Raw genomic sequence first — 21,135 nt, 5'->3', positions numbered from 1 at the left:
TGGTTAACCCTTTTGACTTGAAATGTAAAAGCGTGCTTTGAGAAGGGTAAGGTTTTAGTTGTATGGCAGATTTGGTTAGACAACATTGTTGGTACTGCAGTGACTCCGGATATCAAAGAGATTAACAGACATATAAAACTCAGTCACTCAAGACTAAAGGTTCTGGAATAAATTACTTTTTGTAATTTGAGACAATCATATACATAATTTTAACATTTGGTTTATTCTATGTATTATTGTATTAGTATCCATGTCTTTACATGTCTTTTGTGGTAGTGAAAAATCAGATAATACATGTGAAATGCTAAAAGACAGGCTTAGGTCCAAAAATATATAAACTCACTGTCTAAAATGGGACATTTTTGACATGTCCCCAGTAGTGACATTGAAATCTGTTTGTATGCAAATGTGTGCAATTTGTTTGGTCCCCTATAACCATGTCTACTGGGTTTATCCTGAGTCCCCACTAGTGATGGGGATAGCATCACTTTATTATTTGTTTGTTTTGATTACGTTTTAAACGTGTGTTTGAGTTAACAAAGCAATGGCAAGTGCAACTGATTTTTTCAGACCTCTAGGCCGTGGTCCCCTGAAGTGATGATCAGAAACTTGGTCATGTGTGTGTGTGTGTGAGTGTGTCAGACATGACAGTCAGAGAGAGCCACAGGTGTCTAAAATAAATACATAAACTAAACCTAACAATGACAGTTCTGGATACACATTGGAAGAAACAGCAACAACTCTCCTGGAAATCTCAAGTACCTGATATGGAGGGTTTCAGTGTCTCTATCAAGGGGGCCTGCCTGACAGGACCGAGTCCTGCTGTGATGTGAGGACTGGAACTGATTTGAAGTGGCCTGAAAAAATGAAATGAATACTCCATCAAACAGTTTTAGTGATTTGCATTGAAATTCAAGCCCCTGTAAAATGTAAAATTCAATTTATTTCATTCCATGTCTTAATTGTTTGTACAACATTATGGATGAGAGTATTTACTGTATATCAGCAATGGTAACGATATTGATAACATCCTAACGATACCCACCCCTTATTATAATAATTGCAAAAAGACCTCAATCCAATCGCAATCTTCACTCAATATCCACCTTTTGAATGAACCATATGCCCTTGTCTTCAGTTCTGTGTGTATAGAAGCACAAGCCCCCTTCCCCCTGCTCGCTCTCTCTCCGCAATAGATTACTGCTATTATTTGTACTTTATTTAATCTTTATTCAACCAGGATAGGTCTCATTGAGATTATAAATATATTTTAAAAGAGAGTCCTGGCCAAAGATAGGCGGCAGCACTGTTACAGACAACTTCAAACAGTTACAATCATAACCCAATCACACTCATAACCAGATCAGCCAAAGCATTTGCAGACACAGCATACTGCTTCAAAGTAATTTAGAGTCGCTTTGAGTCTGTTTAAAGAAACCAGCTCTCTGAGTTTCAGCTCCTTCTGCAGCTGGTTCCAAACCACATGAGCAGCATAACTAAACGCCCACTTCTCCAGTTCAGTACGGACTTTAGGGACAGTAAAAAGAAACAAGCCCTCGGAGCGAAGCCGATAAAATCCTGTGCATTTGCATGTAGATCCTTGGATAAGGTAGAAAAGCACCCAAAAAAGCCTTATGTAAGCTTAACACAAAAATTAAGGAAGTTTGTGTTTGGTAGCTTATTTATTTGTTGTAACAATGCTTCCTGGTAATACATCTTACACCGTTGGAAAGCCTGTTTTCTTACCTTTCAAATGGTGCTACATTTGTAAGGAACATGCATTTGTGGGAGGAGCAGCAGAGCTGAGTACACAGCTTTTTTTGCTGTTGACTCTTTTGGGTTTGTTTGGTAGATGGGATGAAGTCTGATGAAACAAGACACATTGGCACTAACTTATTTATTAACAATTTATTCATTTCTCAAGCACCCTAAGTAGCGTGTGGAAGAACCAACACAGCCTGGCCTCTCCTCCCCATACTGGTCACCAGCCTGGTCACACACTGCTGTGGGACAGCATCCCATTCAATGGAGTCGAGGTCAGGACTGCAGGCAGGTCATTCCCTCCTCTCCTCTCCTACTCTATCGGTGCAGCAATCAGCAGAGCGCTCTATCTGTCTTCTCCACACTGTGACCCTACGATCCAACTGCCGTAGACAGAATCTGGACTCACCACTGAACATAATGTTCCTCCACATGTTGAGGTTCTAGTGCAAGTGGGCCTGAAAGTGAAGGGCAGTCAAGGCAGGCCTCCTGTCGGTCGTAAGAGACCGGTGATTGGTTGCTGTTTGCCATTGGCAGAGGAGATTTGTCACATTTTTCATGGGCGCAACCCACATACTCAGCTCTGCTGCTCCTCCCACAAATGTAGCACCATTTGAAAGTTAAGAAAAAAGGCTTTCTGTGTAAGCTTTATAGCCAAGAAGTTACTGTATATAAAAAATAATATAATATAATCTACCAAACACAAATTTCCTTACTCTTTGTGATAAAGTTCCCCTATTACGCAAAATTCACTTTTTGATGTCTTTTATACATAAATATGTGTCCCCGGTGTGTAAGGAGACTCACAAAGTGTCAGAAAATAAAACCCTCTCTCTGTTCCTCCTTACCCACATCTCTAAAAATGGGAGTAGAAACGAGCTGATCCAGATTTGACATGATGTCATAACCGAAATATGGGCTGGATTTACATTGAACTCCTGGCAACGTCCCAACCTATCGTCCACATTATACAGTCGCAAGCTAAATCCCCTCTGCAGCACCTCTGTGTGCGTGTGTGTGTTCAGCAGGATATTTGCATGAGGGACTTACAGTTGTATAAATAATACATATAATGTCACTGTGTTTCAGAAATAATGCTTGATGTGGTTTTGAACATCATATGGCGTTTAATCATGGCAGCCTTTAGCTGAGTATCTTTTCCCAGTAGAAAACTTTCACAGATTAGAGAGAGCTCTATGATGCTCCAAAAGTGGCGTGGCCAGCTTCAGGTCAGCTCAAATTTAAAGTGACAGTCACAGAATCAGCACTTCAGGAACGGGGCTGACATAGAGGGGGATGAGGCATGCTACAATGGGTGATCTGGTTGGTATTTTGAGCAAAACACTTCACAGACCAGTTTTGTATAGATATCGCCCTACAATATATTGTTAAATAATATAGCATAATAGGAAACCTTTAGGTTTAAAGGATGTTCCAGTGTTTCAGACAACGCACGGTCAAGGAAAACCATCCAACACAAGGATATAGGTTGCAGTGGTGGGTCAAGGTTTTCAGGTTTGTATTGAATCTCAGCACCGTGGTAGATATTGGGTCAGATCAGTCTCATAATACAGAAATGCACACAGAAGGATTCAGACTTGTATTTCATGATCCGCAAAAGCATTCAAACTTGTATTTTCAATGCACACACAAATGTGTTCCATTTCTTATACATGTAAACACAATCCAAATACAGAAAAAAGTTGTACATGTGTATTTTGACACATGTTTGTTTTTTGCATTGTATAGCTAACCTGTCAGCAAACACTAGCATTACATGCCACCCATATTACTTCCATAACAAGTATTCATACGTAAAGCATATTTAATCATTCACGCAGAGACACTTATCACTTACACTTGTGCTAGACGCCATGCTGAAGTTGACCTGTCAGCTCCGGACAGCGCAGAATGCGTATGAAGCGCTACGCCATGAACGCAAAAAATCATACCCTCGTGGGGGCGCGCTCATGTGATTGGTTTAGAATGGAGGAGACTGATTGGCTATAGGTGAAAAACATTACAAGTACGAATCGGGTAACCGCCAGGGGAGTCTCAAAAAACCCACACACGAATGCACAGCAATCCATGCACAGAAAGTGGTTTATGTATGCAGGTTCAGCAGTTTGACATGGAAAAAAAATATGTGTGGATCAAAAATACACATGTAAAACTTTTTTCTGTGTTTAGATTTTATTTACATGTGAAACGGAACACATCTGGTGTGCATTGAAAATACAAGTGTGAATGCTTTTGTGGATCATGAAAAACAAGTGTGAATCCTTCTGTGTGCATTTGTGTATTATGAGACTGATCTGACCCCATAGGTAGATGGTCTACAGCAAGTGAAGGCACTGAGATGATGCATGCATATAAACCACATCTCCATAGTCTAGTACAGACATAAAGGTTGCAGGCACTAGTCTTTTTTCTCTAACGAACAACTGGACATGTTTATTCTCTTCTCAAAATATTAAAAAAGAAAATTCCCACAGATGGGCAGGAACAGTATCACAATTCTGTGATTTGTGCAAACATGTATGTAGCATTATATGCAAAGTAAAGATATTGTATAGAAAATAAAAACTTGACTAAAAACTTTTAAATATGTACCCTGTGTACTACCTTAAACTGCATAAGGCAGTGTCTTGCACAGAGGGAAGATTTGCACCAATCAGCAATAATATTATGACCACATGCCTAATATTGTGTAGGTCCCCCTTTTGTGACCAAAACAAGTCAATGTTTTATAAAAAATACTCTCAATCAGTCTACTTAGAGTACAATCAGGTTTCAAAATGTCCTCAATAACAAATCAATCCAGTGATCGATGTGCACACTGCAAACGTATTTGCAAACCAGAGTTATAAAAGCTGAAACATCTAAAGAAATAAAGCCCAATTAGGGATGAAGTTGTAGGCCCCAGTTAACATCCCCCAATCCCACTTATTAGGTCATTAAGACAATAAAGAGATCTCACTCAACTGCAGAAAGCAAACATGTAATGTTTTTTTAATTTAAATGTGTAGTCTGGTGTGATCATATGCTGATGACGTTGTTTAGATGCAAGTTTGTTTCATTTGGTGGTGTTGCAGGAAAAACAGCCTGGAGCAAAACTAAAAAGGAGCTGTGGAGGAAAGGAGACTGATACAAATTAAATAAGATTAAGGGAGAGTACAGGGCAAGGAAAAAAAAGAAAGGAGGAAAAAAGGATATAGATAGATTAACAGATAGATGGATAGTAGTTGTGATAACTAAAGAGAATAACAAAGATGGGGAAAGGATTTTATGGAAAATACTGGTCTGTTCCACTCAATGTTTTAACAGATGGCAACCTCGCACACACATGCTCACCCTTACACCCCCAGTGACATTTTCAGTCTCTCACATGCACTGCCAAAATAAGCAAACACACAAAGATTGGCTAGAAAACAGTTCAGCAGAGGCCTGCTAAGTGTGTGTATGTGTGTATGTGTGTATGTAATGAAGGATATTATTAAATAATATACGTGTGTGTGTGTGTGTGTGTGTGTGTGTGTGTGTCTGTGTTACTGTGTGTCTGTGTGTCTGTTTATTTCTGTGACAGACAGGAAGCAACAGACCCTATTTAACAGGCTTAATTTGTGAGACGTGGAATGAAGGATGAACCTTCAAGAAACTAGCAGTTGTAGACAAACTGCCTCTGGATTGATCACCTTGGATACCAAGAAAGGGTGCCAAAAAATTAACAGCTTACATGTGGGACTCTACTCATAGGAATAGATCTTTTTATGGTGTGAGTAACGCTGACAAGTAAAAGCTCCTCCAGTGGTGGTGTTTCTGACACTCGGCTGCCTTGCAGAACACAGCAGTCTGTCATCAGTTTGGAGTAAAACAGATCACTCTCTGTCACTCTAGCTGCATTGCTGTGGATTATACACTTCATTGCTGTGTTGAAACTTCAATTCATGACCATCCTGAGTGTGAGGGAAGCTCAAATGTACCTTACTCACAATGACAGCCATCATTTATGTTCTCGTTCATTCAATATAAAAAAAACAAAATGGGAAAATTGGTCTAACATGCAGTATGAAAATTGCTCCCAAGACATTTAGATTCTGGAACAATAATGGCAACTTCATGAATAAATTTGCCAAACAACAAAGTGAAAAAACAAATGTAAACTGTAACTGCATTATGTGATGAGACAGGAAATAAAACGTATTGCTTTACCAATTTCTCTTTGTGACGACTATCTCTCTGTCTAGCTTACTATTTACACTTCGTTCTACCTTCTTGTATGCCTACCCAACTTCAAATAAACAGTTACAGCTTGCACAAAAACAACATCAGCCACATACAGTACTTGAGAAGCGGTTAAAGGGTAAATACGCTAAATCGGGGGAAAAAGAACTGAGGGGAGACAGGGTGGAGCTCAGTGACCTGTTGAGGAGGCGAGCGGAATTCATCATGCACAGAGTCAGGCAGAGCTATTATTTTAACGGAAGCAAACCAAGCAGGTTATTGGCGCTGAAGCTTAAGCAAAGCGAATCCAGAGCATCAAAATGCTAATAATTAATTTACATCCGACCCAAATGAGATAAATGTCGCGTTCCACTCTTTTTACAGGGAGTTGTACAAATCAACACGTAATTTTGATTCAGAGAAATGTAAGCAATACCTGAGCAGACTGGATTTGCCCACTTTAGGGGAGCAGGAAGCAACAGATCTGGGTCGTCCCATATCCTTAAAGGAGCTGGAAACTGCGCTCAGGATGACAAATAAAGGGAAGACTCCGGGTCCAGACGGCATACCGCCAGAGCTCTTACTACCCTTCTGGGATATTTTGGGGCCAGTTTTGTTGGGGTCGATCCAATCAGCGGTTGAAAAGGGCTCTTTCCCTACTCGCACTACCGCTGCCCTGGTTTCGCTAATCCTTAAAAAAGGGAAAGACAAAACTGATTGCTCCAATTACAGACCAATTTCGTTAATGGACTCAGACAAGAAGCTGTATTCTAAGGTACTGGCGTTACGTTTGGAGGGATACATGGACAAAATAATTCATAAGGATCAGACTGGCTTCATGAAAGGGCGCCTAGCAGCGGACAATATCCGAAGCCTAATACATGTAATTCATGAAACTCAACAATTACAGACTCCATGCGCGATACTGTCACTTGACGCCGAAAAGGCCTTTGACAGGCTCGAGTGGCAGTATCTGTGGGCGGTCCTGGAGAGATTTGGCCTAGGGAGAGGGTTTGTCGACATGATTCATTTTTTATATGTTAACCCCACCGCCATGGTGTCCATAAACGGCTTACACTCGAGCCTCTTTCCCATTTTTCGACAGGGATGTGGCCTCTCGCCAAGTTTATTTATTCTCTCGTTAGAACCGCTAGCCCAACATCTAAGGGAGACCCAGGTCATTGCTCCTATTCGGATTAAAACCTTGTTGCATGCCATATCGGCCTTCGCTGATGACGTACTTATCTACTTATCGGATATTGAAAAGTCAATACCCTCTCTGTTAGCCACTTTTGAAGAGTTCAGGATGTTATCCAGCTATAAGATCAACTGGGCGAAGTCAGCTCTGATGCCCCTGAATGAACTTGCAAAAGCGGTAGTTTTGCCTTATGACATTCCCATCACAGCAGAGAACACATACTTGGGCATCCAGATTCAGCTTTCACTGCATAACATAGTAAAAATGAATTATGAGAACATATTTAAAGAGGTGGAACGTGACATAGCTGTGTGGACTAAGTTACCAGCTTCACTACAAACAAGGATGGCCTCCGTCAAAATGAACGTGTTGCCTCGCCTTAACTTTGTTAGCATGATGATTCCGCTCCCTCCTCTGGCGGGTTATTGGAAGAGAGTTGACTCCCTGTTACGAAAAGATATCGGGAATAGTGGGCATCCCAAAATTAAACTCTCCACCTTACAGCGATCAAAGCAAGAGGGTGGGCTGGCCTTCCCAAATGTTATGAGGTACCATCAGGCCTTTCAGCTACGCCCACTTAAGACATGGCTTGACCGCTCCTTCCAGGTAGCCTTGAGAGATGTAGAAGATGCACTAGTGTTTCCATACAAACTCGAAGGGGTCTTATTTTCTGGACTAACTATCAACCAATGCATGTTACCCTTTGGGCCTGTTATTACAAACTCTATAAGAAATTTCAAGGTGATTGAGAAGAGTCTGGGGGGGAATTGGAAATGACATCTGAATACTCCACTGTGGGGGAACAAGAATATTATCTCAGGGAATAAGCCGTTTGGGTCAGCATCATGGTCCTCAAAGGGAGTGTATAATCTCGGAGATGTATTTGAACCAGGGGGTATGCTTAGCTTCCAGACGTTGTGTTCTCGTTTTAATCTGCCAATGACATCTCACTTTCTATACCTCCAACTACGGTCGGCCCTTCGTGCCTATGGTGTGCGGACGAACTCTAAGCTGCAGACGCATCCTGTAGTGGACTGGCTATTCACAACAAACACTAGAGGAATCGTATCAGTTGTATATTCACGACTTCAAACGCACACACAGAAGGAGCTACCCCTGGCCAAGACATGGTCTAGAGACTGGCTGTTGCGGAGGAGGACATAAACTGGGAAAATTGTTGAGATGTTCATTATTACTGTATGTACTCAGTTCTATGTAATGCTGTATATATGTTTATGCCACTAGATGGCGATATGGTACAGACTATAAAAGGGTGAACTGAGCTATGCTAGTTCAGTGTGTGCGTAGTAGATGGTGAAGCTCTGACCGTGAGTATGATGCGTCAGAGCAGCCTGGAATAAATAAGCCAAAGGCTAAAGATAATTCATTCTCCGTCTCCTTTTCTAAGAATGCAACGTTAGCTGTGCGACAGTGCACTACAGCTCAACAGGTTATGGGCCCAGGAGTCATTCGGAAGAGAAGTTTGGTCAGTTAGAAAGTCGCAACGAACCGCGTGCTAACAGGCAGCTAGCTAAGGAGAAGAGCAAGCTAGCAAGATGGAACAACGAGGGACGAGCAGATTGCCTCGACCGACGTTCGACGGAGATGAGACTAAGTATGAGATATGGGAAACCAAAATGTTGGGATATTTCCATTTAAACGGACTAAAGAACACTGTTCTGAGAGAACCGAGGTTAGAAGCCGAAATAGCAGCAGATACAAAGAAAAATGCTGACGCATATGCAGAGTTAATTTTACTGCTAGATGACAAAAGCCTCTCGTTAGTTATGAGGGATGCGCCCAACAATGGAAGAAGAGCTTTGAAGATATTGAGAGAGTATTATGCAGGGAGGGGAAAGCCCCGTATAATCAACTTGTACACCACGTTGACATCGCTTCAGAAGGCAAACCATGAAAGTATAATGGACTATATCATCAGAGCAGAAACCGCCATTACCGCGCTGCAGAACGCGGGAGAAACGTTAGGAGACGGCCTGCTGGTGGCTATGATCTTAAAAGGACTGCCTGAGAGTTTTAAGCCATTTGCAATACATGTGGCACACACGGACGATAACATCACGTTTGCAGAATTCAAGACTAAGCTAAGAAGTTTTGAAGAAACAGAGAAGATAAATGCAGCTGATTCAAGCAACAGTGTGATGAAGACTCAAGGGAAAAGTGGAAGGCGTCCCGCCAAAACGTTTGGCCATGGCTGGAACAAAGACGACACAGAAATGGTATGCTTCAAGTGTGGCGCAAAAGGGCACAGAGCGAAAGCGTGTAGACAGAGGACATGGTGTAGTCTTTGCAGAAGTGACACACACAAAGATGCCACGTGTAGGCGCAAGGAGAAGAACAGTAAAGACAAACAGGATGGTATGAGTAAAGTCTCAGAAGATGCCGACGAGGACTACGCGTTCGCGGTGAGAGACGGGGGAGCAGACGGCAGCCGGCGCGCAGCATCCAGGAGAGGGGCCTTATGGTGGACACGGGAGCTACATCTCATGTCATCACTGACATAACCCTCTTCAAGAGTTTCGACAGCGCGTTCAGGCCAGAAACGCACCATGTCGAGCTGGCAGACGGCACCCGGTGCAGCGGGATTGCGCAGCGGAGGGGAAATGCTGAGGTTTCCCTCATCGACAGCAGAGGACAGCGGCACAAGGCGACGCTGAGAGACGCTTTGTATGTACCGTCATATCCACAGAGCATCTTCTCAGTGAAGGCGGCGACTACGAGTGGAGATACGGTTGTCTTCAAAGAAGATAAAGACGTCCTGATAACCAGAGACGGTACCAGGTTTAACATTCATGTGTATGGAAAGCTGTATTATTTGCACATTGAAACTGAATCTAATGATAAGTGTAATGCATGTCACGACATACAGACATGGCATGAGGTATTAGGTCATTGTAACTATGACGATATTCTTAAGTTGCAGAATGCTGTTGTAGGTATGCAGATCAAGGGCAAAATGGGTAGGCCCGAACAAGAGTGTGAGGTGTGTATTCAAGGAAAGTTTGCCCAAACCAGAAATAGGGATCCTGATGCCAGAGCAAAGGCTCCCTTACAAATGGTTCACACTGATCTTGCAGGTCCTGTAGCAACAGAGTCAAGAGATGGTTTCAAATATGTGCAATCATTTACTGATGATTACTCAAGCGCAGTGTTTGTTTATTTTCTAAAGAAGAAAAGTGACGCAGTGCAGGCTACGGAAAAGTTCCTAGCAGACATATCCCCTTATGGGAAGGTGAGGTGCATCAGATCCGACAACGGAACAGAGTTCACGTGCAGTGATTTCCAAGCAGTGTTAAGGAAAAATCAGATCAGACATGAAACGTCAGCTCCATACTCCCCACAACCAAAATGGAACAGCAGAGAGAGGGTGGCGTACTCTTTTTGAGATGGGCAGGTGTATGTTGGTTGAAAGTGCGCTGCCAAAGCAGCTATGGCCCTATGCCGTACAAACAGCAGCAATGGTACGGAACAGATGTTTTAGCAGGCGTACAGGGCAGACTCCTTATGAGCTGCTAACAGACAAAAAGCCAAATATATCCAAAATGCAAAAGTTTGGATCTGTATGTTACACGTACAAACAGAACAAGGGGAAGCTCGATTCCAGATGTGATCAGGGGCTTTTTGTAGGTCACGACAAGAACAGCCCAGCGTATTTGGTGTATCATCCAGATACAAACAAAGTACAAAAACACAGACTAGTGAAGTTTGTGAGCAAGTCAGCTGTGGAGAAACAAACACAGACAGGTGAGCCAGATCCAAATGATGGCTATGACAGTGTGAGACCCAGGACTAGTGAAACCACGCAGGGGGTCGGTAGGAGTACAGAAAATGCTCCAGAGCCAGTGTACGGAGTAAAAGTGCTCATAGTGATAGTCCAGGTACAGAAGTGAGGTCTACTGACCATGATCAAACACAACAGAGTGGTGAACCAGAGAGTAGAAGGTATCCGATCAGAGAGAGAAAGATGCCAAGTCACTTGGATGACTTCATTACTGAAAACCGTGTAAGTGATGCGGTAAATATCACAGTAGACTACTGCTGTAGAATGGTGTGTGGCATTCCACAAACATTTGGGGAGGCAATGGGGTCAGCTAACTCCAAAGAATGGGTAAAAGCCATGGATGAGGAAATCCAGTCTTTAAAAGAGAAACAAGACCTTTACCCCGACAACACTGCCAATAGGCAAGAAAACAGTGGGGGTAGATGGTTTACGCTATCAAGACTGATGTAGATGGAAGAGACAAATACAAAGCACGGTTTGTGGCCAAGGGTTACAGCCAGAGAATGGGCGTAGACTATGGGGAGACGTTTTCACCCACGGCAGACATGACAAGTGTAAGGGTGGTGCTACAGAAAGCTGCACAGGGAGAGTTTACTCCTGCACCAAATGGACGTGAAAACCGCGTACTTGCACGCTCCCATAGACTATGAGATCTACATCAATCCACCAGAGGGTTATGAAGAGAAAGAGGGTATAGTTTTACAAGCTAGAGAAATCCCTTTAACGGTCTTAAACAGTCCGGCCGAAATTGGAACAGGGTTTTGCACAATTGTTTAACTGAGGATGGTTTCACACAAAACCCCGCCGACCACTGTGTTTATGCACGAGTAAAATGATATGCTTCATAATCACATTGGTTGATACTTGATCATTGCAGCAGCAATGAAAGATGACTGAGAGGTGAAAGAGGCTGCAAAGTTTAGATGAGATTTAGGCAAATCTCAAAACATTTTCTGTATGTTCAGTCAATCAGATGGGTGTCGTAAAGATGTCAGGAAAGGTACATTACAATACACATGCGTTTAATAGCAAGACTGTAGGCCAGTGAAACCTGTGAGCAGAGCTCGAGATACGAGGATCATAAAGTGGAAGATTCGTTGAAGGAGGCTGTTAGGCAGTCTTATATACCTGACTTGTACCAGACCGTATAGCTTTATGTAGAGGTTATCCAGTACTTTGCAAGCTACAGAGGCAGTGTCACTGTGAAGCAGTACTAGGTACTCAAAGGCACTGAGCATGAAGGTTACATTTAGGGTAGAACGACTGTGGAAGCTAGGTATACAGCTATAGTGATGCTGCTGGCGCTGATACCAGTACAAAGCAGTACCACAGGACTGTTGAGCTAGATCAAACAGCTCTCTGTCTTTTCAGTGAACGTAGAAACTGCCTCGCGCGTACACTGCGAGCAATACAGCGCATGTTCATGCCAACAGGAGTGTCTATCGGAGCAGTTCTGGGGTATAGATAATAAATACACACAAACGTAGTAACATGAGAGTAATCAGGAGACAATCGCTCTGCCAAAATCCTGTAACACAGACAAAGGTTGTAGACCACTTGACAATAAAGTACCACTTTATCAGTCACTGTGATTGAGGAACAGTGTTTGGTGTATTGTTCACTATAACAGGACTAAAGAAACACTGTTCTGAGAGAACCGAGGTTAGAAGCCGAAATAGCAGCAGATACAAAGAAAAATGCTGACGCATATGCAGAGTTAATTTTACTGCTAGATGACAAAAGCCTCTCGTTAGTTATGAGGGATGCGCCCAACAATGGAAGAAGAGCTTTGAAGATATTGAGAGAGTATTATGCAGGGAGGGGAAAGCCCCGTATAATCAACTTGTACACCACGTTGACATCGCTTCAGAAGGCAAACCATGAAAGTATAATGGACTATATCATCAGAGCAGAAACCGCCATTACCGCGCTGCGGAACGCGGGAGAAACGTTAGGAGACGGCCTGCTGGTGGCTATGATCTTAAAAGGACTGCCTGAGAGTTTTAAGCCATTTGCAATACATGTGGCACACACGGACGATAACATCACGTTTGCAGAATTCAAGACTAAGCTAAGAAGTTTTGAAGAAACAGAGAAGATAAATGCAGCTGATTCAAGCCACAGTGTGATGAAGACTCAAGGGAAAAGTGGAAGGCGTCCCGCCAAAACGTTTGGCCATGGCTGGAACAAAGACGACACAGAAATGGTATGCTTCAAGTGTGGCGCAAAAGGGCACAGAGCGAAAGCGTGTAGACAGAGGACATGGTGTAGTCTTTGCAGAAGTGACACACACAAAGATGCCACGTGTAGGCGCAAGGAGAAGAACAGTAAAGACAAACAGGATGGTATGAGTAAAGTCTCAGAAGATGTCGACGAGGACTACGCGTTCGCGGTGAGAGACGGGGGGAGCAGACGGCAGCCGGCGCGCAGCATCCAGGAGAGGGGCCTTATGGTGGACACGGGAGCTACATCTCATGTCATCACTGACATAACCCTCTTCAAGAGTTTCGACAGCGCGTTCAGGCCAGAAACGCACCATGTCGAGCTGGCAGACGGCACCCGGTGCAGCGGGATTGCGCAGCGGAGGGGAAATGCTGAGGTTTCCCTCATCGACAGCAGAGGACAGCGGCACAAGGCGACGCTGAGAGACGCTTTGTATGTACCGTCATATCCACAGAGCATCTTCTCAGTGAAGGCGGCGACTACGAGTGGAGCTACGGTTGTCTTCAAAGAAGATAAAGACGTCCTGATAACCAGAGACGGTACCAGGTTTAACATTCATGTGTATGGAAAGCTGTATTATTTGCACATTGAAACTGAATCTAATGATAAGTGTAATGCATGTCACGACATACAGACATGGCATGAGGTATTAGGTCATTGTAACTATGACGATATTCTTAAGTTGCAGAATGCTGTTGTAGGTATGCAGATCAAGGGCAAAATGGGTAGGCCCGAACAAGAGTGTGAGGTGTGTATTCAAGGAAAGTTTGCCCAAACCAGAAATAGGGATCCTGATGCCAGAGCAAAGGCTCCCTTACAAATGGTTCACACTGATCTTGCAGGTCCTGTAGCAACAGAGTCAAGAGATGGTTTCAAATATGTGCAATCATTTACTGATGATTACTCAAGCGCAGTGTTTGTTTGTTTTCTAAAGAAGAAAAGTGACGCAGTGCAGGCTACGGAAAAGTTCCTAGCAGACATATCCCCTTATGGGAAGGTGAGGTGCATCAGATCCGACAACGGAACAGAGTTCACGTGCAGTGATTTCCAAGCAGTGTTAAGGAAAAATCAGATCAGACATGAAACGTCAGCTCCATACACCCCACACCAAAATGGAACAGCAGAGAGAGGGTGGCGTACTCTTTTGAGATGGGCAGGTGTATGTTGGTTGAAAGTGCGCTGCCAAAGCAGCTATGGCCCTATGCCGTACAAACAGCAGCAATGGTACGGAACAGATGTTTTAGCAGGCGTACAGGGCAGACTCCTTATGAGCTGCTAACAGACAAAAAGCCAAATATATCCAAAATGCAAAAGTTTGGATCTGTATGTTACACGTACAAACAGAACAAGGGGAAGCTCGATTCCAGATGTGATCAGGGGCATTTTGTAGGTCACGACAAGAACAGCCCAGCGTATTTGGTGTATCATCCAGATACAAACAAAGTACAAAAACACAGACTAGTGAAGTTTGTGAGCAAGTCAGCTGTGGAGAAACATACACAGACAGGTGAGCCAGATCCAAATGATGGCTATGACAGTGTGAGACCCAGGACTAGTGAAACCACGCAGGGGGTCGGTAGGAGTACAGAAAATGCTCCAGAGCCAAGTGTACGGAGTAAAAGTGCTCATAGTGATAGTCCAGGTACAGAAGTGAGGTCTACTGACCATGATCAAACACAACAGAGTGGTGAACCAGAGAGTAGAAGGTATCCGATCAGAGAGAGAAAGATGCCAAGTCACTTGGATGACTTCATTACTGAAAACCGTGTAAGTGATGCGGTAAATATCACAGTAGACTACTGCTGTAGAATGGTGTGTGGCATTCCACAAACATTTGGGGAGGCAATGGGGTCAGCTAACTCCAAAGAATGGGTAAAAGCCATGGATGAGGAAATCCAGTCTTTAAAAGAGAACAAGACCTTTACCCCGACAACACTGCCAATAGACAAGAAAACAGTGGGGGGTAGATGGGTTTACGCTATCAAGACTGATGTAGATGGAAGAGACAAATACAAAGCACGGTTTGTGGCCAAGGGTTACAGCCAGAGAATGGGCGTAGACTATGGGGAGACGTTTTCACCCACGGCAGACATGACAAGTGTAAGGGTGGTGCTACAGAAAGCTGCACAGGAGAGTTTACTCCTGCACCAAATGGACGTGAAAACCGCGTACTTGCACGCTCCCATAGACTATGAGATCTACATCAATCCACCAGAGGGTTATGAAGAGAAAGAGGGTATAGTTTACAAGCTAGAGAAATCCCTTTACGGTCTTAAACAGTCCGGCCGAAATTGGAACAGGGTTTTGCACAATTGTTTAACTGAGGATGGTTTCACACAAAACCCAGCCGACCACTGTGTTTATGCCAAAGAGTCAAAAGAAGGGAAAGTGATCATAATCACATGGGTTGATGACTTGATCATTGCAGCAAGCAATGAAGAGAGACTGAAAGAGGTGAAAGAGATGCTCGCAGAAAGGTTTAAGATGAAAGATTTAGGCAAACTCAAACATTTTCTGGGTATTGATTTCAGTCAATCAGATGGGTGTGTAAAGATGTCACAGGAAAGGTACACTTACAAAATACTACAGCGTTTTAATATGCAAGACTGTAGGACCAGAGAAACACCCTGTGAGCAGAAGCTCGAGTATACTGAGGATGCAGTAAAGATGGAGGATGTCAGGTTGTACAGGGAGGCTGTAGGCAGTCTTATATACCTGACTACTTGTACCAGACCCGATTTAAGCTTTATAGTGAGCAGGTTATCGCAGTACTTTGCAGAGCCTACAGAGGAGCAGTGGGTCACTGTGAAGCATGTACTAAGGTATCTCAAAGGCACTGCAGAGAAAGGGTTAACATTTAGGAGAAACGACTGTGAGAAGCTAGGTATACAAGCCTATAGTGATGCTGACTGGGCGGCTGATACCAGTGACAGACGCAGTACCACAGGATACTGTGTGAGCCTTAGTCAGAACAGCTCTCTAGTCTCGTGGAAGACTAGAAAACAGCCTACAGTCGCGCTATCCACCTGCGAGGCAGAATACATGGCGCTTGCTTCAACCATACAGGAGTGTCTATACCTGGAGCAGTTACTGGGGGGTATAGATAATTACAATTACACACAAACTGTAGTACATGAGATAATCAGGGGACAATCGCTCTCGCCAAAAATCCTGTAAACAGACAAAGGTGTAAACACTTTGACATAAAGTACCACTTTATCAGGTCAACTGTGATTGAGGGACGGGTGATTTTGGTGTATTGTTCAACTGATAACATGGTTGCTGATGTAATGACCAAACCTGTAAATAAGTTGAAACTGAAGAGGTTTGCAAGTGCTCTTTTTGGAGATTGATATGTGTATGACAGAGGTCCACATTCATTCTATTTTTATTTTGCTTGAAGTATAGCAACCTGAGTACAAGTGGGGGTGTTGAGATGTTCATTATTACTGTATGTACTCAGTTCTATGTAATGCTGTATATATGTTTATGCCACTAGATGGCGATATGGTACAGACTATAAAAGGGTGAACTGAGCTATGCTAGTTCAGTGTGTGCGTAGTAGATGGTGAAGCTCTGACCGTGAGTATGATGCGTCAGAGCAGCCTGGAATAAATAAGCCAAAGGCTAAAGATAATTCATTCTCCGTCTCCTTTTCTAAGAATGCAACGTTAGCTGTGCGACAGTGCACTACAGCTCAACAAAAATGTCTGGGGGAACGCATTTCACGCGTCCAAGAACCCCAACCACCAGTTGATTCACTATAAGTTGTGTCAGAAGGCCTATCTGGGCTGAATGAGAAAGAACGCAAGGTTTGGTTGGCTGGCTTGACGGCTGCCAAAAAACTGATTGTTACTGGTTACCCCCTCACAAACTGTATGCTAGAAAATGGCTGGAATACTTTCAGGATGTGGTCATGCTAGAACTGTCTACAGCACGGGTGAACAAAGCCGAAAGTTCTACACTGGACTCATGGAAGAGAGCCGCTTCGGCTATAGCGAGCCTGCTCAGTTCAGAATAAAGGCACCCAGAATAATTGTAAGACACTAGACCAAGAGGAGAGGGAGGAGGGAGGGGGGATGCCGCCAGGGGAAGGGAGGGAGGGAGGGGTATATTAAAAATGTTTGTATTATTCAATCTTGTCATGTGAGATTATAATTTCAATAAAACAGTTGTTCACAAAAAAATAAAGAGGGGCAGCCTGGGCTTCCCTAGACTTGTTGTTACTGGGTACGAGCTCATGCTGAACTAAGATTGGTTTTATTGTTTTGGGACAGCTGGGCGCCAGTTTATCTGGCCCCAGGTGCTCTTGTACGCATATTTTATTGACCTAGATGACAGTTTTAGTTAGACGTAGGGTCCATATTTGTTTAGTCTGGCGACTGAAGAAGGTCGATTGTCCATTCGGAACTGGTTAAAACCTTGTATTGTAGTAGAGTTCTTCAGAATTGGTTGGGCAACCGCTCTGTCAACTCGTGGCTGCAGCAAATGTCTTGTCAATTCTGCCATTAACTTCATAATAAACCTTCAGTGTTTGCCATCAAAGTTCCAGCTCTCCCCGTGTCTCTCTGAGTTTCGTCTCCATTGCTTCAGAAGTTTCCACCACACTATGCACATTGTATCGTACATGTGCAAAGTACAGCTCAATCTAATCTAATCTAATCTAATCTAAATCGAATCTGTTGATCAAACTATTGTCTTAAACATGGTGTGGGAGACATATCTGGGCCTTTCTATTTCACTAACTAAACGTAATGTCACTCCTATGAAGGCATTTACCTCAACCAGTTAGAGAGGATTTGCCTTAAACAAGCTCAACCAAACCAAAGTCCTAATTTCAAAGTTTATGATGACCTGATTATTTTGCTGAGACTAGATGCAAATGAATTAATCCAACCAAATTAAAATCAATACAATGAAAGCTTTACCTCCCACCACAGTCACTGGTAGCATTAACTCACACTGAATGATAAGCAGCCTACCTCTCTGACAGAGGGGGCAACCTCTTCTCACAGGTCACTCATCTCGCTTCAGATGCACATACTTTTGATGCCCATGTAGGTTTAACTGGAGGACCCTGCAGATGGGCTTTAAAGGTCCACAACGTTGGACATTGGTTGAGCCAGCTGCCAATCAATGTCTGCCAAAATTCCCTGCAGGGAAACAAAATAATAAGTAGTGAGAAGAGAGTAAAAATGTGGGGAAAAGGGGGGGGTTATTTTAAATGTATTTATGAAGGGACACCATTGTGGGGCTTCTGAGAATTATTCATTATTGTTCACATTTTCTTTCAGATTCCTTTTTAGAAACCATTTGCACAGATGTAAGGCATCTATCACCGATCATAGCAGTTTAATTACATTTTCTGGTAGCATCACGTCTCAGAGTGCTAGACTTTGCCTGTTACTCTTCGTCCAAATTCCTATAGAAAAGGCTTACCCTCAGGCTTTTCAACAGAACAATGTAAACCGAGAGGGAATGCACTGTAAGAAAGCAAGGAAGGATTATGCTTTTTTCTTTTGTAAATACTTTTGGAATACAACATGATAATTGATAACAAAAATATAATAACAAATATATTCTCATGAAACCATTGAAATATCATGGCAGTAATGATTTAAGGATATAAAATATGTAATTTTGCAATGTAACAAAATATCATAATAGGGATAATTATGTGTTCTATCTTGCCAATAGTCATTTAACATAGGAATAAATTATTTTTGTATTTTATTGAATTTCCTGCTGAAATCCTCATTACCACAATGCGTCCAGCTCTGTCTGAATGTATGTTATGTTGTAATTTAAACAGTAAAATGAAAATATTCTGAAAAAAAATAAATGGATGTTCTACTAGATGTTTTCAAATGACAAACAAGTATTAACTAAATATTTATGTATAACAATAATGAAATTATTAAAAATGAAGCGTCCATGACTGATGTTCTCACCCTCCGCAACATTTTTGAAGGACCGTTTGCGTACACACAGAACATTTTAAATAAAGTTTGATTTTGAATGAAGCGACACATCTGCCAGTACCTTCAAGATGGCTACAAGGTAAGCAGATCTCTTGATATTTCTCCAGATAAAGTTTAACGTTCTCTTGTCAGACTGCTTACATGACAGTATTGATTATCATTACTGATAAGCAGTTTTCCACATTTAGAAAAACGTTAGATTTAAAATGTTCTATGAAAATATACTTCATTAATGTCTAATTATGTACGTTGATTAAGAATTTGCTTGTTCATCATGGCTATGCTAATGTTAGCAAACCATGCTAAGGTTCCTCATCCTCCGCAACACCATTCTCATGTACCGCTGCAGTTTAAGGCAGGTTGCAGTAGACAGAACTTTTGTTTCGGTAATGAGAATTTAATCATACAGACTATATTTTAAACATATATTATTAACTATTCATTTAAATGTTATTTACTAACTGTTGATATTTTGCTTTATATCCTGTTTCATTGCAGACAGCCAGCAAGTGACAAAAAGAGAGCTTTAGCGAAGGCTAAGCTGGCAAAATTCAGAGAAAAAGTTTACAACAACCCAGAACTGCTGGAAGAGTACAGAAGGAAGGAAAGAGATAGGTTAGGGGTTGGAGAGGTTCATACATTGTCCTATGCCCTCATACAATGTCAATAGACATACACGTGTGTGTGAGTGTGTGTGTGTGTGTGTGTGTGTGTGTGTGTGTTCACTGTAAGCCATTCAGTCCTTACTATAGGATGCGCACGCACGCACGCACCCACCCAGTAAGCCATTCAGCCTCTACTATAGGATGATGTGTCCATAACAGTAAGATTTTTCCTCCTTTGTGAGATACTTATTTCATGTCATGTTTCCTTTGCATTTCCAGATATCAAAAACGAAAGCAAAGTTGTAAAACCCCAAAACTCAAGATCTGACAAAAAAGCAACATGAAAAGAAAAAAACAGTGGAAGGAAAACTCAAAAAAGTATTACAGAAGAAAGCAACAGCTAAAAGCTGTATTGGAAATAACACCAATAAGCGAAGAAGATGATACACTTCAACAAGAAGCAAATTAAGAAGTTATTAAAAATGTTCAAGAAGACACAGCCTCTCCAAGAGAACAGGTAAATATCCCTGCCATCAACTCAACTCCTAAAAGAAGAGAGACATATCTACTGACACCAGGACCAATGACATCTACCCCGAAGGAAACACCCAAAAAGAGGAACAGAAGAAAGAAAACTATATCAAAATTGAGGACAAAGTTGTGCCACACAGAAGAGAAAGTTCTGGAGAGGACCAAAGAGGTGGACCTGAAGAAAAGACTGAAAAGACTTGAGATGAAGGCCAAGAGGAAGCAGATAATTGTCAGCATGGAAGGCAGAGAGGTCAAGAGGAAAACAACAAAAAGAGATCATCAGAAAACATTACCTAATAACAGCCAGAGAAAACTAATACACACACTAGTTAGTCACTTCCTCCATCAAGATGATCTCTCCACAATTATAAATGGGAAATCAGGAGAAATACGGAAAAAGGGCCAGATATTCCGCAAGAGAGCCTTAACGGACACCATGGCAAATCTTCATAGAAGATTTCTGGCTCAGAATCCGAGGCACAACCTTTCCAGGGCTCAATTTTTCAAACTTAGGCCATTTTGGATTGGTCAGCGAAGAGTCACAGACAGAGAAACATGTGCTTGCAAAACACATGAACATTTTGGCCTTAAGATAAGGAAGCTGCACCAGCTTGGGGTCATAGAAACATCATCCCCAAGAGACACTGTACAGGCCAGTGTGTGTGGTGACGATGACATGTCCTGCATGTACAGGACATGCAGCAAATGCAAGCATAAGACATTTTACACAACACTGGATCCTTCGACGAGAGGAAACATCATCATGTGCGAGTAGTGGGTCATGAAATCTGTCCCAATGACAAAAAAAGACAA

At 42.5% G+C, this 21,135-nt stretch overlaps 1 protein-coding gene across 8 annotated transcripts in view; it reads right to left on the bottom strand.

The window, feature by feature from the left end:
* si:cabz01090165.1 (uncharacterized protein LOC100333421 homolog) overlaps window positions 1-21,135 on the bottom strand; it is a 315,307-nt gene that overhangs the window by 63,939 nt on the left and 230,233 nt on the right. For 5 of the 8 annotated variants that reach the window (XM_063907237.1, XM_063907240.1, XM_063907246.1 and 2 more), the window contains one exon: window positions 763-857. The gene's annotated coding sequence lies outside the window, so the exon portion shown is untranslated. Of the gene's footprint in view, window positions 1-762; window positions 858-18,187; window positions 18,359-21,135 lie in introns of all 8 variants that reach the window. The other 3 variants (XM_063907241.1, XM_063907238.1, XM_063907243.1) reach the window with 1 other exon arrangement.

This window comes from Eleginops maclovinus, chromosome 18 (assembly GCF_036324505.1).
Source record: "Eleginops maclovinus isolate JMC-PN-2008 ecotype Puerto Natales chromosome 18, JC_Emac_rtc_rv5, whole genome shotgun sequence".
NCBI lineage: Eukaryota > Metazoa > Chordata > Actinopteri > Perciformes > Eleginopidae > Eleginops > Eleginops maclovinus.
This window is presented reverse-complemented; position numbering and strand designations above follow the sequence as displayed.